This window comes from Taudactylus pleione, unplaced genomic scaffold, assembly GCF_031769625.1.
Source record: "Taudactylus pleione unplaced genomic scaffold, aTauple2 ptg000208l, whole genome shotgun sequence".
Classification (NCBI taxonomy): domain Eukaryota; kingdom Metazoa; phylum Chordata; class Amphibia; order Anura; family Myobatrachidae; genus Taudactylus; species Taudactylus pleione.
Genome location: NW_028284610.1, coordinates 2,883,121 through 2,898,422, shown reverse-complemented (window position 1 = coordinate 2,898,422; position 15,302 = coordinate 2,883,121). Strand labels below are relative to the sequence as shown.

Genomic DNA, 15,302 nt, shown 5'->3' with positions numbered 1-15,302 from the left:
ATGTCAAACTCAAAATACCATCCGGGCCAAATATTCAAGCTCTACGAGCGTGTGGACCACAACAAAAAAAGTCTTATATGCAATTTTTGAAGGTTTATTATTAATAAAACCAATGCAGTGCCCCCTGTAGTAGTGCCCCTTATGCAATTCTACCCTGTATTACAGCCCCTTTTGCAATGCCCCCTGAATTTGTGCCCATTATGCAATGCCCAATATGCAGTGCCCCAGTAATGCCCCTTATGTTGTGCACCCAGTAATGTCCTTAGTGCCCCTTATGCAGAGCCCCCAGTAATGCCCCTTATGCAGAGCCCCCAGTAATGCCCCTTATGCAGAGCCCCCAGTAATGCCCCTTATGCAGAGCCCCTTTATGAAGAGCCCCCAGTAATGCCCCTTCATGCAGAACCTCCAGTAATGCCCCAAGTAGTGCCCCCCAGTAATGCTCCTTTATGCAGAGCCCCCAGTAAGGCCCTTAGTAGTGCCCACATTAATGCTCCTTATGCAGAGCACCCAGTAATGCCCTTAGTAGTGCCCCCAATAATGTCCCTTTATGCAGAGCCCCCAGTAATGCCCCTTATTTTGTGCCCCCAGTAATGCCCCTTATGCTGTGCCCCCTCCCAGTATAGAAAAGGCCCCCTCACCTGTTTGTGCAGTACTTACCTTTCTGCATGACGGCCGCTGGGTACTGCTGCAGTCCTTGCCATCCCGTGTAGACGCTGCCGCTGACTGGATCTAATTAGATCCAGAGCGGCAGGCGCAGGGGGTGTGGGCCGCATATTATATGTGAGCCCACACTCTGAGGCCGCAGAAATTGTTTATTCGGGCCGCATGTTTGACATCCCTGAAGTAGACTATAAAATACATACAGTAGACTATAAAAATATATATGGCTTCCCAGGACAAGACTCTAATGTTGCTATGTGATCAGAATGATACCGTATGGATATGACCAGATCACAAATGTTTGCAGTTGAGAGTAAATCCTTGCAGGAAGTTGATCTTGACAGTCTTGAGAAAAGTAGTACTCTGGTCCATGAAATATTGTCTTTATGTAATCACGTCAGTGCTTATAATTCAGCAGAGTGTGTTTGCAAGGAAATCAATTTAAGTGGGTCTCAAACTACAAGGCTTGAAACAAGAAAAATAGCTGAACAGAATCTGAAATGAAAGACCTCTGTAGAGGGTGAATCTCAATCCGTGCTAAGGGAACATGTTTAAGTTGTACACCATATTTTCAATTCCCAACAAGTGGATGTCCAAGAAGTTTCAAGAGAGATGAACATTATTGAAGTTCATCTCACCTATCTATGAGATGAAGGGTAAGAATCAATGGAGTAAAAATTAAAGTATGTTACATGGACAAGAGTTAAGAATCTGAGAGGGGCAATGCCAGTACATCCTTTGATGACAGACTTGGTCTATAGATTATGATGTAAGTGGCTCTTTGAAATAGATGAGTTACCAGTGAAATATGCCAGTAGCCAATACAGTGCTTCAAGGCTGAAAGTTAGACATTTCAAGTAGAAGTCTTCCAATTGGTGTGACAATAAGAGGTTTATGCATAAGAAACCTTGACTCTGTTATGAAGAAAACAAGGAAAAGTCATTGTCTGAATCAAAAGGGTCTAATGCTGCCCATCCACTAGAAGACAGGCAAAAGAATGCACGATTATGACATTGTAATCGTGCAGTCGTTTGTCAGTCTGTGATGTGCCTACACAGAACGAGCAGGTCGTTCAGTCTAGGAACATCAATCATCTGTTAACATGCTCAACATGACGATATCGGCAGGTTGTCCAGCATGTTTGCCCGATGATAGATGTCTAAACGACCAGCAGGAGCGTGCATCACTGGTCATTTTAGACAATTTTGCAAATGATTTATGAACGATAACGATATCGTTCAACTTAATAGTCTAGTTTCATGGGCACCTTAAGGAAAGGTCTGTGTCTGACAATAGTGCCTTGATAATCAGTTTGCCACTGCAGAATCCTTAATTTAATTAACTTGCCCTGTTGATCAATGTTAGCGTTCCCGCTAGGCTGTTTAGCAGGGCGCGACGCCCTGCTCGATTTCAAAAGGGCAGAATGCACCCTGCTGTTTTGGCAGCACCCCGCTAAAACATGCCGGGTGACGTCCACCCACGGGTCGCAGTGTCCTGCGAGTGGAAAAAATAGCGGTGCAGCGATCACCGCCGGTGAATAGATACCGTGCGCATGCACATGGCATCTACTCACAGAGAGAGGAGTGCTGGGGGGGCAGTCCGGCATGTCCATAAGTGCCGGGAACGCCCCCAAGAGTGAAGAAAAGGGGGTGCATCTTTAAGACATGCCCTATTTTCTCTTGACCATGCCCCCTTTTCAGACATGCACTAGAGTGCCCCCTCCACGGTCCGGCGCCGTGCTGAACCTAGAGTGAAGACTAAATGAGGAGGAAATAAAATGTAATTGAAAAAAATGTGACCTCCAAATGATACTGTAGGAGTCGCAGAACATTGCATCTCCTATCTTGCTTACTATGCTATTAATTGATGACCATTTACTGACCATGCAGGGACGTGCAGAAAGTTGTTACTGTGCATAAATCATTTTTTTATGGCCTTGGTGTTTGTGCAGCTAGGTAAAGAGTTTATCTTTGTTTGTATTAATACCCAGGGAGCCACCCTGGATGGAGGGTATAAATGTTAGCTACAAAAGATACACAGTAGCCTCAACTGGAACCATTTAATGCAGAACAAATGCAGAGATGTACAACCACAACTTTTTTTGTCCAACAAAACATTATGCAAAGTTCTAGTTTACAACTGCTGGCTGCAGATCTACTTCAATTATCTTACCTGAAAAGGAGTTTTTCATGTATTAAATTTAAATAGGCATTTTTGTGGGAAGATGGGGATGATAGGGCATTGAAAACAGGGATTTAATCTTCTGTAGCGTTCCTGCTAGCTTGTGTTAGGGGGGCACCACACACTGCCCGATTTCAAAAGAACAGCATGCGCCCTGCCCTCTTGGCGGCACCTTGCTAAAACATGCCAGGGGCTGTCCCACGGGTGGGAAAAATTGCGGTGCAGCATCCACCGCCGGTGAACAGATGCCGGACACATGCGCTGGCATCTATTCACAGAGAGGGGAGAGCTTGGGAGCAGGCAAGCACTTGATGAAAAGGGGGGCGCGACTTTAAGACACACTCCCTTTTATCATGGACACGCCCTGCCCTGGACCTAGAGTGAACACTATGCTGGACAATGTTTTTTTTATCCAAACTGGGTTTGACATTGCTTGAATTCCATATTATTCATGAATGTATGTATGTATATTATGCCCATTGTACAATTCCTAAATGTCATCAGATAGGGTTGCACACACTACCACTATTGTGTAAACATTCCTTTTGTTTGTGTACTGCGTTAGTTGTGTAATACGCTTCCTGGCAGTTAGGCTGCATGCATCATATTGCTTTGCATACTTCTTTATCGGTCATGCTGGAGTCACACAATGCTGGGTGCCTACAAGTGAACTGATGCCTTAGGGAAGTTCACAGGCATAGCCTGCTAAGTGGAAACCCAAACCCAGGTGGGGATGTGGTAATGAATTGCCCATCTGAAGCCACACATCCATGGGAACATGAAAAGGGATTGAAATTATGCAAGACAGAGGTGTCTCTCTTGCTTTCCTAGTTAGTGCTCATGACTGCTAGCATATTGAAGACCGTGGCTCAGCATCCAAGATTGTGCAATTAGTTTCTTGGACAAAAAAAGCTGGTGTGGTACAGATGTGTGTAATCTGCAGTGTGTTAAACACCCTATAATTAGTTCCCAAACTGGCTAGATTTTTGTGTTGTACATCTTCATATCAAAAAGATCCATTTTTCATTGATCATTTATTTAACCCAAATTGAGGTACTGAGAAAGCCTAATACGCCTAACTTAAAATTAAACCAGTTGCCTGGCAAGGTAAAAAAAAACTAAATATTACCATGGTACACTCACATTTGGTGGCAGCAGTGGGATCACCTAGGCCACCCTCACAAAAATAAAACCTGTCACTTGTTCATACCTAACCTACTGGGCCTCTCTTCAGCTTTTACACATTACTGTCTTCTCCCAGCTTTGTCATCTTTAAAAGAAGCCTTGCATTTTCCAGTCATCCAGGTGAGAGCACCACAGATTGCCCCATACAGTATCTGCAAGCACCTCATACCTGCCAGTACTAGTATTGAAGCACTGCAGACATTTGAATAACTACACCACTTAGTCCAAATTGACTAAACAACTACTGGTTGCAAGTGGAGTGGTTAATCTTTATCTTGTAACACTATGGGCCAAATGTAATAGGGTGAGAGTTTAGAAAAGTGAGAGTTTCTGACACTTTTTAAACTTTGCCAATGTAATAGAGTCCAAAAACAAAGTAACAGAGCGAACGTGCACATTTTTTTAGACTTAAAAAACTCACGATTTAAAATCTCATTCAGATGTTTTCCCATTTTGAAGATAAAACTCAACCAATGTGAGAGTTTAGCAGTAAACTCTCACCCTATTACATTTGGCCCTATATCTTTAAAATGAGGGGAACTCAATGTTGTGCATACGAATAAAGGATATTAGAGGACCTTCACAAATTACATGTATTCTTTTTTTTTTCCCCCAAAGCAACAACATAGATAATTACACAATACTTATTCTTGCAAATCCCCATGTTTACATTAGCTGTCCTTCAACAGCTAATACTTTAGCTGTAGAAAGATTAATGCAAACTTGTTTCATTATGTAAACTCCTAGCCAATATCAATAGAGTTAGGAAAAGTGTATTTAAGGAGACTGTATTTAAAACACATGAGTATATGATAATTAGTATTTTGGACCAGTCATTCGCTAGAAATTTGTGTCTGGAGCTGCAGATTTTTTATTATCCTGCCTCTTCCCACACGTTGCTGAGAACTCACTGCAGCCATGTCGGCCAGATATGTCTTTCCTATTCGGCCAGAAACGACATATCTGTGGACTGTGCATTTTGGAAGTTATTGCTCTATCCGGATTCAACTATACAGCTACATCATTTAACCACTTGGTAAATATTTGCCGTTCATGAACTCTGAAAGACTTTTTGGGAGCAAGTCCTAATTATAACCAATGTTTATACACTAGGTCAGGAGTCCACCTAACAGCTGACAACATATGACTATGTATTAAGCTCCTTTATGGTATTATGAAATTACTTCATGTAATAAATGTGAATTGGTAGTTTATTTTATTTCTGTTTCTCAATAAGTAGCTAAATAAATAGTTAGCAAGTGCTGGTTCTCAGATTCTTAGCTTTGTTCCCTTAGAGCAGAGGTTTTCAACCGCTGTGCTGTGGGAAGCGTGAGAGCCGCTGGTCACATTAAAGATCTGCGGACCAGGCAGCACTGCCGCTGAGCTCCTAAGGGAGACTCAGGCACGGCCGGGCCATGACCTGCTAACAGTGTCCCGCCAGCCAGCCCTTCCCTTCCTCCCACCCGCCCGCAGCCAGCCCGCCCTTCCCTTCCCTTCCACCCGCGGCCAGCCAGCCCTTAATGGACACTGCTGACAGCTCTAAGAGACGGCTCTGTACTGTGGGAACCTGCAGCCAATGAGGGACAGGTAGGTCTAGAAAAATGTAAAATTTATTTGTGTGTGCGCCATTTGTTTTTGGGGGCAGCAATGTGTTTTTTTTTTCTCTTTAGGGGCCAGCCAATGGTTTTATTTTTTGCGGGGAGCAATATGGTTCATATTTTTTTTCTGTGTGGTCAGCAATGTGGGGGTTTTTTTTCTGTTTATGTGGGGGCCAGCCAATGTTGTTATTTTTTTTCTGTGGGGGCCAATGTATGTGCATTTTATTCCTGTGGAGGCCAATGTATGTGTTTTATTCCAATGGGGGTCAATGTAAGCGTGGTTTGTATTTTTTAATGTGGAAGCCAATATGTATGTTTTTACATAGGTCGCGCACACTGTATCGCTGGATGGTGTGCCTTAACAATTTTAAAATCTTGCGTAATGTGCCTAGAGTTAAAAAAGGTTCAAAAAACGCTGCCTTAGGGGCGACAACCTTTTACCAGCTGCTCCGTGACAGCGCACTTCAATTTTTTTATATATTCTTAGGAACAACAAGGCGAGGCAGGGCGCCGGAGCAAGAGAGGGCATTTCCGTGCGCGCGCCGAAGACACGCGTGCGACCGAGAAGGGGGCGTGGTCATCAAAAGGGGGCGTGTCTAAAAGACGCGTCCCCTTTTTGTCACTCTTGGGGGCGTGCCCGGCACTTACGGACACGCTGGGCAGCCCCCAGGCCCTGCAGACAGGGAGAATAGATGCCGGGTCACCGCACATTTCTTCACCCGCGGGACACTGCGACCCGCGTGTGAAGACGGTTCCCGCAGTCTGTTAGGGCAGGGCGCTTTTTGCCCTCCTTCTGGAGGGCAGGGCGCTTTTTGCCTTCCAGAAAGACGGCAGGGTGCCGCGCCCCGCTAAAACAGCCTAGCGGGAATGCTAGGCTGGATAGATGAGTGTGTATGCCCAATCTGCGCGCTCCCACAGTTGTTATCGATATCTTCTGGTCGATTATGGACAACCGGACAATATTGCATGCAGCACTGTGCAAGGTAATGAAGGAGGGAACGAGAGATCGTTCTGACTTCTTTACATTGTTCTGATGTGTACTGCAGATACAACAGCCGCCATATCGTCCGGTGTGTACCCAGTATAACATATCTCCTTATATCTGCCTGTTTATCTCCCATGTGTCTCTGTGTCAATAACAACTGCCCCCAGTGCTCATCAACACACATAAGCACTTCCAGCAGGGATGACACTCAGGGATGATTGCTCCATTGTTTATCCCTGAGTGCCATCCCTGCTGGAAAAATTTTTATATATATATATATATATATATATATATATATATATATGTATATACACACACACACACACATATATACACACACACACACATATACACATACTACCAACCAGCACTCAATGCCGCTGGTTTGTAGTACATGTAAGTGAACCCTGACGGGTGTTTCATGTGGAGGGCATCTGTGTTCCAGCATCTGAAGTGTATTATGAAGAGTGCTTACTGCATAGTGGAATAGATAGTGAGATAGATGTGCCAAAAGTCATGAGATATATGCCTAGTATCGTATAGGACCCTCTCTAGCCCGGCAAAGTCCAGTAACTCGATGTGGCATCGATTCCACAAGTGGACGGAAGACCTCTGGAGATATGTTGACCCATGCCATCTGGATAGCTTCCCACAGCTCCCTGATATCTGCAGGTGCAGGATCTTGGTTGCGAGTAGACCTCTACACCATGTTCCATAAATGCTTGATTGGGTTCATGTCGGGCGAAAGTGGTCGCCACACCATTCGTGTTGGGGTACATAAAGTCCATGAAGGAAATGGTCATCAAATAATGCAAAGTAGCGATTACTGGTCAATGACATGTTCAGTCGAACCAACAAATACAGCCCATGCCACGTGAACACACCCCACACCATTATGAAACCATCACCAGCCTGCATGGCCGGCCCCTGCGGTGTCCACGTTAGGTGGTAATGCCTTCCAAGAGGTATTCCCGGTACATACATGACACTTCAGATTGAGGAATGTTGAATGTCCACACATCTTCAGAAATGGAATGACCCATCTGTCGAGCACACATGATCATGCCCCATTCAAAATCCAATAATTCACGCCACCTTGCCATTAGCACCCTAGCCCATGTTCATAACTGACTCACAAGATATCAGATTACAACCGATGCAGGGCGGGGCATTTCCAATATGTCACCTACGGGATCTGGTTTAAAGATCTACAGTAAAAAGGTAGACAATGTCTAGATAGACACCAGATGTTAGACAGTCAAATAGGTCAACACTAAAGGTCGATATGCAAGAAGTTCGACAAGTACAAATGTTCAACAGGTACAAAACGTAGACATGAAAATGGTTGACACATGATTTTTTTACATTTTTTCTTATGGTTAGGCACTTATCGGAGGGTTAAGGTTAGGCACTTGAAGGGACGGTTAGGGTCAGGCACCTACCCCGATGGTTAGGAAATAAATAAATGTGTCGACCATTTACATGTTGACCTTTTGAATCTGCCGACCTTCTTACAAGTCGATCTTTTGTCCCTGTCGACCTATTGACTGTGTTGTCATATGGTGTCTATCTAGACATTATAAAACAGATAGGCTGCGCAGTCTAGTCAATTAATAAAAACATTTAATGACATATCTCAGAAAACAATCAATAAACCATGTCCAGCAGTCTATCGCAGCAGCGTCCTGCTGCACAATAATTAAAATAAAATGTAAAAAGCAAAAAACACACAAGAAGGAATGTTAGGGATGATGATAAAAAGTATACAAATTAACTATAAAGCTAAATTTTGTTAGTCCTGGAACAATATCACTAGTGTTCACTTGTAGATGGCAAAGTATATAATGATGGATAATCAATGTTATCTTCTTAAATAGGTGCCGTGATCATTTGAAATAGGTAGTCACTGATGTATTACTGTTTCCGTGACTGTAGATAGAGCGATATAAATAAATCCCATCGAGGGGCTACGAGAAGGTGATTGGAATTGGTATCTCACCTTTCTTCAATTTGTAGGCAGTGTATTGTGCACGACAGCTACTGTTATTAATGGTCATTCAGTTGTCTAAATATCACACTTTTCTTTATTTTCTCCCTTGTTCTGGATTTTTTAACTTTATAATTGTACTGTTAATGCGTATGAAAATTATTTCCCCTTAATGATGCTGTGAACACTTGATAGAACGATATAGAATATAATATATAATATACAAATACACAATGGAGTGGTTCACAAGCGCTGTTTGGAATCAGGTATATGTACAGCACCCTCGATTTCCTCTGTAATAGGATTCCCATATACTTCAAAAGATCGGAAAGTAGTGATTTAATAACATATGCGGTTCCTTTTTCTTAAAAGCTGTATCTGTTTTTCCCAACTCACCGCAAATAAATGGGATATGGACATCAAAAGGTATCTTTACTTCTCTCTATATGTATTCAGTGTACCATAGTACCCCCAATGGTAAATAACTCACCGATTTTTAAGCTGCTACATGCACATAAAAGTTTGTTTTTCCATCTGGATACAGCGATCACTATTAGGCGCTTTGAATTATTTTCCAGAGGAAACCAAAAATGAATCGTATTCAATTCAAAAATGGAAAGGGATTCCTTAGTATTCCAAAAATATTTTTTACATATAGAAATATATATATAAAAAAAAAAAAAAAACAAACAAGAACAATCCCCCAGAAAAAATGTTTTGGTTTGTTCTCCTCTACTCCACTATGACTGAGAACACATTCCTCTCACCACTCATATCCCAGACATAGGAATGGGACATGGAACTGTTCATAAACTGGATATTCAGCCAAATTTAGAGATGAGTAGATTTCAAACCATAGGGGATCCTCCAGCTCACCAATGCATTTCGGAATATGTTATCCTTCCTCGGGGTGTGGAGGTGAACAAACTATTTGGGCTTTTATACCCTAAAAATACCATGTGACTAATCAACCAATCAAAAACCACCCCTAGTAAAAGGAAGAATTAGAGAGAGATACGGGTCTACAAAACATATAGAGACCTCCAATAGTGTCTATGCTTCGTATCCACATCCATAGTTTATATCAACATCCAATACATACATATAAAAATATATATAAATAGACAAAAAAGAATATATGACATATCCAGGACCGGGGTCCACTATGGCAATATACACATATCCAAATCCAGGATCCGCAATCGAAATCCAGTCAGTTTTAAATAAAGACTGTCCTTATAGTCCCGTCCTCCAATCATAGAGCCTCTCCTATAATTCCGGTTGTTATCTTCTCCACCATTGGGGGAAAAGGGCGCATAGTTAGTTGCCAAGGAAACCGCTGCTGCAAGGAAGAACGCTGGTTCCCTCGATCTCCGTCTGGGGGATTGTTTTTATTGTTTCTTCTTTTATATATCATTCTATATGTAAAAAAAAAAATTTGGGAATACTTAGGAATCCCTTTCCATTTTTGAATTGAATACGATTCATTTTTGGTTTCCTCTGGAAAATAATTGAAAGCGCCTAATAGTGATCGCTGTATCCAGATGGAAAAAGAAACCTTTTATGTGCATGTAGCAGCTTAAAAATCGGTGAGTTATTTACCATTGGGGGTACTATGGTACACTGAATACATATAGAGAGAAGTAAAGATACCTTTTGATGACCATATCCCATTTATTTGCGGTGAGTTGGGAAAAACAGATACAGCTTTTAAGAAAAAGGAACCGCATATGTTATTAAATCACTACTTTCCGATCTTTTGAAGTATATGGGAATCCTATTACTGGGAAATCGAGGGTGCTGTACATATACCTGATTCCAAACAGCGCTTGTGAACCACTCCATTGTGTATTTGTATGTTTATGAGGCTTGGTGTCCTTTCTGAGTGGGTATTGAGCTGCTGTAAACGGGCGCATGTGATTTTCACCCTATCACTATTTTATAATATATAATGAAAATATTTAACCATGCACTACCTTTAACAATCAGCTGCTAGTGAGTTTCTACAAAGAGTACACACCTATCCTTTTTCTAATACTACAATTGCACAAAGTTTTATATAAAAACCACCAGCACTCAGTTCCAACGATCCATTCAATAGTGCTGTGACAGTTATATACAGTCAGGTGCATAAATATTGGAACATTGACAGAATTTTCATATTTTGGCCTCTATTCACCACCACAATGGCTTTGAAATGAAACAAACAAGATGTGCTTTATCTGCAGACTTTCAGATCTAATTTGAGGGTAATTACATCCAAATCAGGTGAACAGTGTAGGAATTACAACGGTTTCTATATGTGCCTCCCACTTTTTAAGGGGCCAAAAGTAATGGGACAAACTAAACAATCCTTAAACTTTCACTTTTTAATACTTTATTGCAAATCCTTTGCAGGCAATTACAGCCTGAAGTCTGGAACGCATAGCCATCACCAGACGCTAGGTTTCATCCCTGGTGATGCTCTGCCAGGCCTCTACTGCAAATGTCTTCAGTTCCTGCTTGTTCTTGGGACATTTTCCCTTCAGTTTTGTCTTCATCAAGTGAAATGCATGCTCAATTGGATTCAGGTCAGAGGATTGACTTGGCCATTACATAACATTCCACTTTTTAGCCTTAAAAAACTCTTTGGTTGCTTTTGCAGTATGCTTCGGGTCATTGTTCATCTGCACTCTGAAGCGCCGTCCAATGAGTTCTGAAGCATTTGACTGAATATGAGCATATAATATTGCCCGAAACACTTCAGAATTTATTCTGCTGCTTTTGTCAGCAGTCACATCATCAATAAATACAAGGGAACCAGTGCCATTGGCAGCCATACATGCCCACGCCATGACACTACCACCACCATGCTTCACTGATGAGGTGGTATGTTTTGGATCATGAGCAGTTCCTTTCCTTCTCCATACTCTTCCCATCACCCTGGTACAAGTTGATCTTTGTCTCACCTGTCCATAGGATGTTGTTCCAGAACTGTAATGGCTTTTTTAGATGTTGTTTGGCAAACTCTAATCTGGTCTTCCTGTTTTTGTGGCTCACCAATGGTTTACATCTTGTGGTCAACCCTCTATATTCACTCTTGTGAAGTCTTCTCTTGATTGCTGACTGACACATATACATCTACCTCCTGGAGAGTGTTCTTGATTTGGCCAACTGTTGTGAAGGGGTTTTTCTTCACCAGGGAAATAATTCTTCTGTCATCCACCACAGTTGTTTTCCGTGGTCTTCCGGGTCTTTTGGTGTTGCTGAGCTCTACGGTTCGTTCTTTCTTTTTAAGAATGTTCCAAACAGTTGATTTGGCCACACCTAATGTTTTTGCTATCTCTCTGATGGGTTTGTTTTGATTTTTCAGCCTAATGATGGCTTGCTTCACTGATAGTGACAGCTCTTTGGATCTCATATTGAGAGTCGACAGCAACTGATTCCAAATGCAAATGTCACACCTAGAATCAACTCCAGTCCTTTTACCTGTTTAATTGATAATGAAATAACGAGGGAATAGCCCACACCTTGCCAAGAAATAGATTTGGAGTTGATAGTCTCATTACTTTTGGCCCCTTAAAAAGTGGGAGGCACATATAGAAACCATTGTAATTCCTACACCTGATTTGGATGTAATTACTCTCAAATTAAATCTGAAAGTCTGCAGTTAAAGCACATCTTGTTTGTTCCATTTCAAAACCATTGTGGTGGTGAATAGAGGCCAAAATATGAAAATTCTGTCAATGTCCCAATATTTATGCACCTGACTGTATTGTAAACCACACATTAGATATATACACATATATACACACACACACACATACATATAATCCAGAACATCCGCCACTCACATCGCCATAATGTTCAATATTTGGAGTACACCACACTGGAAAGTTCAAGATATTGGGTCCAGAAAATATATAAATCAAAATAAACAATCAAATTTCACAATATACAGGAACACCTTCTTGGCTTCTGGTGTTCCTGTGTAATACATTGTGAAGTTTTATTGTCTAGACAAAGGTCCCAAGGGACCAAAACGTCGACCCTGCATGTGACGTGAGCTTATTATATAAAAAAAAAATTTCACAATTGGACCTGGTGAGTGCCCTCTGTTCATTAGATAGATAGACCACCATTGCTACTTCAAACAATCCAAAAGTGCTGTGACAGTTCTCCATATTAACCACATGTATCTTATTCCGATGTTTCCAAATAAGGTAACTTTTCTTTTGCTGTATCCTTTTTTCTTTCTTGTCAAGTATTTAGAGTTAGACTAACACATACATAATAATTCTAAGGCTGGGTACACACTTAGCGACCAGCCAAAGCGACGCCCGATGGTGCCTATGAACGATATATCGGGCGGGAGGTACACACTGTATGATACGGTGAATGACTGAGCGCTATATAATTTGTCAGCACCATTGACCTTGCCGGCGTCAGCAGCTGTATCGCTCTATCGGCCGTGCATGCAGGCCGATGGAATTACCCCAATGAACGACCCACAGGAGCACGCATAGGGCAGTATCCAATTAGCCCCGAACATTGTTCAGATGCTAATGGATCCCCCGGGCTATCCAATTATCCCCGAAGTCCATCCGACACCGGCACTTATCATTGCTTTTTTGGGGGGACTTGATGTGTCCCGAAAAATAAATGCCGTTTTTCACCTCTGAAATGGCGAAAACACATAGGTCTGTGAGCTTAACACTTATGTGTTTTTGGAAGAAATATCCTATTCCTGCAATCCCATAATCACTCTCCCTCCTGTCACATCTGCCTACCCAGTAGACTCAACACGTTATGGAGATTCTATCTCCTTTTTCAGGCAAAACAAAATCCCTGATAAGTGCTGTTTTTTTTTCGTAACCGCAAAAACAAAATAGCAGTAAATTCACATTTTTACCAAACACAAGATTATTGTGTGCAACTGAATTCCCCCATTAGTATACACATCTAAAATAACCAAAAACTCCCAACATACATAGTGAGTGTTGCATTACATTCAAAGGAGAACAAAAATAGGCACTTTTGTATGATAGGTGCATAAACTGGATGCAAAAGAGCTAGAATTCGAGGTATGGAAAAAAGTGGGACAGGGATATCAACCTAGTGACAGTTGCAGGGTATGCCTACACCTCTATTACTAGCACTCCTCAGTGCTACACCATTCTACTACTATCCAGTACTGCACCTCAGTTACTACTACTCAGGGATACACCTGTTACTACTACACCCCAGTGTTACCCAGCACTACGCCTCAGTTACTACTACTCAGGGTTACACCTGTTACTACACCCCAGTGCTACACCTCAGTTACTACTACTCAGGGTTACACCTGTTACTACACCTCAGTTACTACTACTCAGGGTTACACCTGTTACTACTACACTCCAGTGTTACCCAGCACTACACCTCAGTTACTACTACTCAGAGTTACACCTGTTACTACTACACCCCAGTGTTACCCAGCACTACGCCTCAGTTACTACTACTCAGGGTTACACCTGTTACTACACCTCAGTTACTACTACTCAGGGTTACACCTGTTACTACACCTCAGTTACTACTACTCAGGGTTACACCTGTTACTACACCTCAGTTACTACTACTCAGGGTTACACCTGTTACTACTACACTCCAGTGTTACCCAGCACTACACCTCAGTTACTACTACTCAGAGTTACACCTGTTACTACATCCCAGTGCTACCCAGCACTATACCTCAGTTACTACTACTCAGAGTTACACCTGTTACTACACCTCAGTTACTACTACTCAGGGTTATACCTAGTAATGCTACAATCATGCTACCCAGCACTACAACTCAGTTACTACTGCTCAGGGTTACACCTTTTACTACTACACCTCAGTTACTACTACTCAGGGTTACACCTGTTACTACTACACTCCAGTGTTACCGAGCACTCTACCTCAGTTACTACTACACCCCAGTGCTACACCTCAGTTACTACTACTATACTGCACTATAATCCATTTACTACTACTCCTCTGTACAACACAGCTACATGCACAAACTTTCATGGCACGACTATAAGGTCAGTGGTGACCGGCATGTAGCTCAGTGCATACCTTCAGTATATCTCTCCCCCAATGGAAAAAAAAAACACGGATCTTACCAATTAAAAGCGTGACCCCAACATTTACATTGGCCGGGTTGAAGTAAGACAAAAAGCTCCCCGATGCCCCTCTATTCCTGGTGTGAGGGGTATCGGTGCTCGGATGGGGAGTCCTGCCCTTCCCCCGCTGCCTGTGCCTCAGGGGACCATCCGTCGTTCTACTCTGCTCCTTGCATTTATTTGGGGGATCTTTCAGCCGGGATTTGCATTCGACGGCCATGATATAGACCACCTCCAAATTCGCAGCCCTGCGAGACAGAGCTCAGACACCGTACACACCAGCAGCAGAGCGCTGTACAGTGAGCGATGGTGTTGCGCTGCAGTACAGGAAACGTACAGTACCGGGCAGTGGCGCTGTGTGTGTGGCCGCCAGCTGCGCGTGGGGTATATTGTACCGGTCACTACTGACTGACTGACTGTGTCCGAGCGCATCAGCACCCAGCTACGCCCCGACATTCGACTTGCAGCCAATCGGTAGCGGCCGTGGATGAAGCCAATGAGAACACCGCTGTTATCTGCAGCTTACTCCACGAGCTATAACATGAGAAGTGTGATAGGCTGCTAGCAGCAGCGTTATGGTG

The 15,302-nt window shown here is 42.6% G+C and overlaps 1 long non-coding RNA gene across 1 annotated transcript in view; it reads right to left on the bottom strand.

Annotated features, from left to right (window-relative positions):
* Nucleotides 1-15,196, bottom strand: part of LOC148517841 (uncharacterized) — a 29,696-nt gene extending 14,500 nt beyond the window's left edge. Inside the window, exon 1 of the long non-coding RNA XR_015879251.1 lies at nucleotides 14,722-15,196. This is a non-coding gene — a long non-coding RNA (uncharacterized LOC148517841). The remainder of the gene's footprint in view (nucleotides 1-14,721) is intronic.
* Between the last annotated feature and the right edge of the window lie 106 nt (nucleotides 15,197-15,302).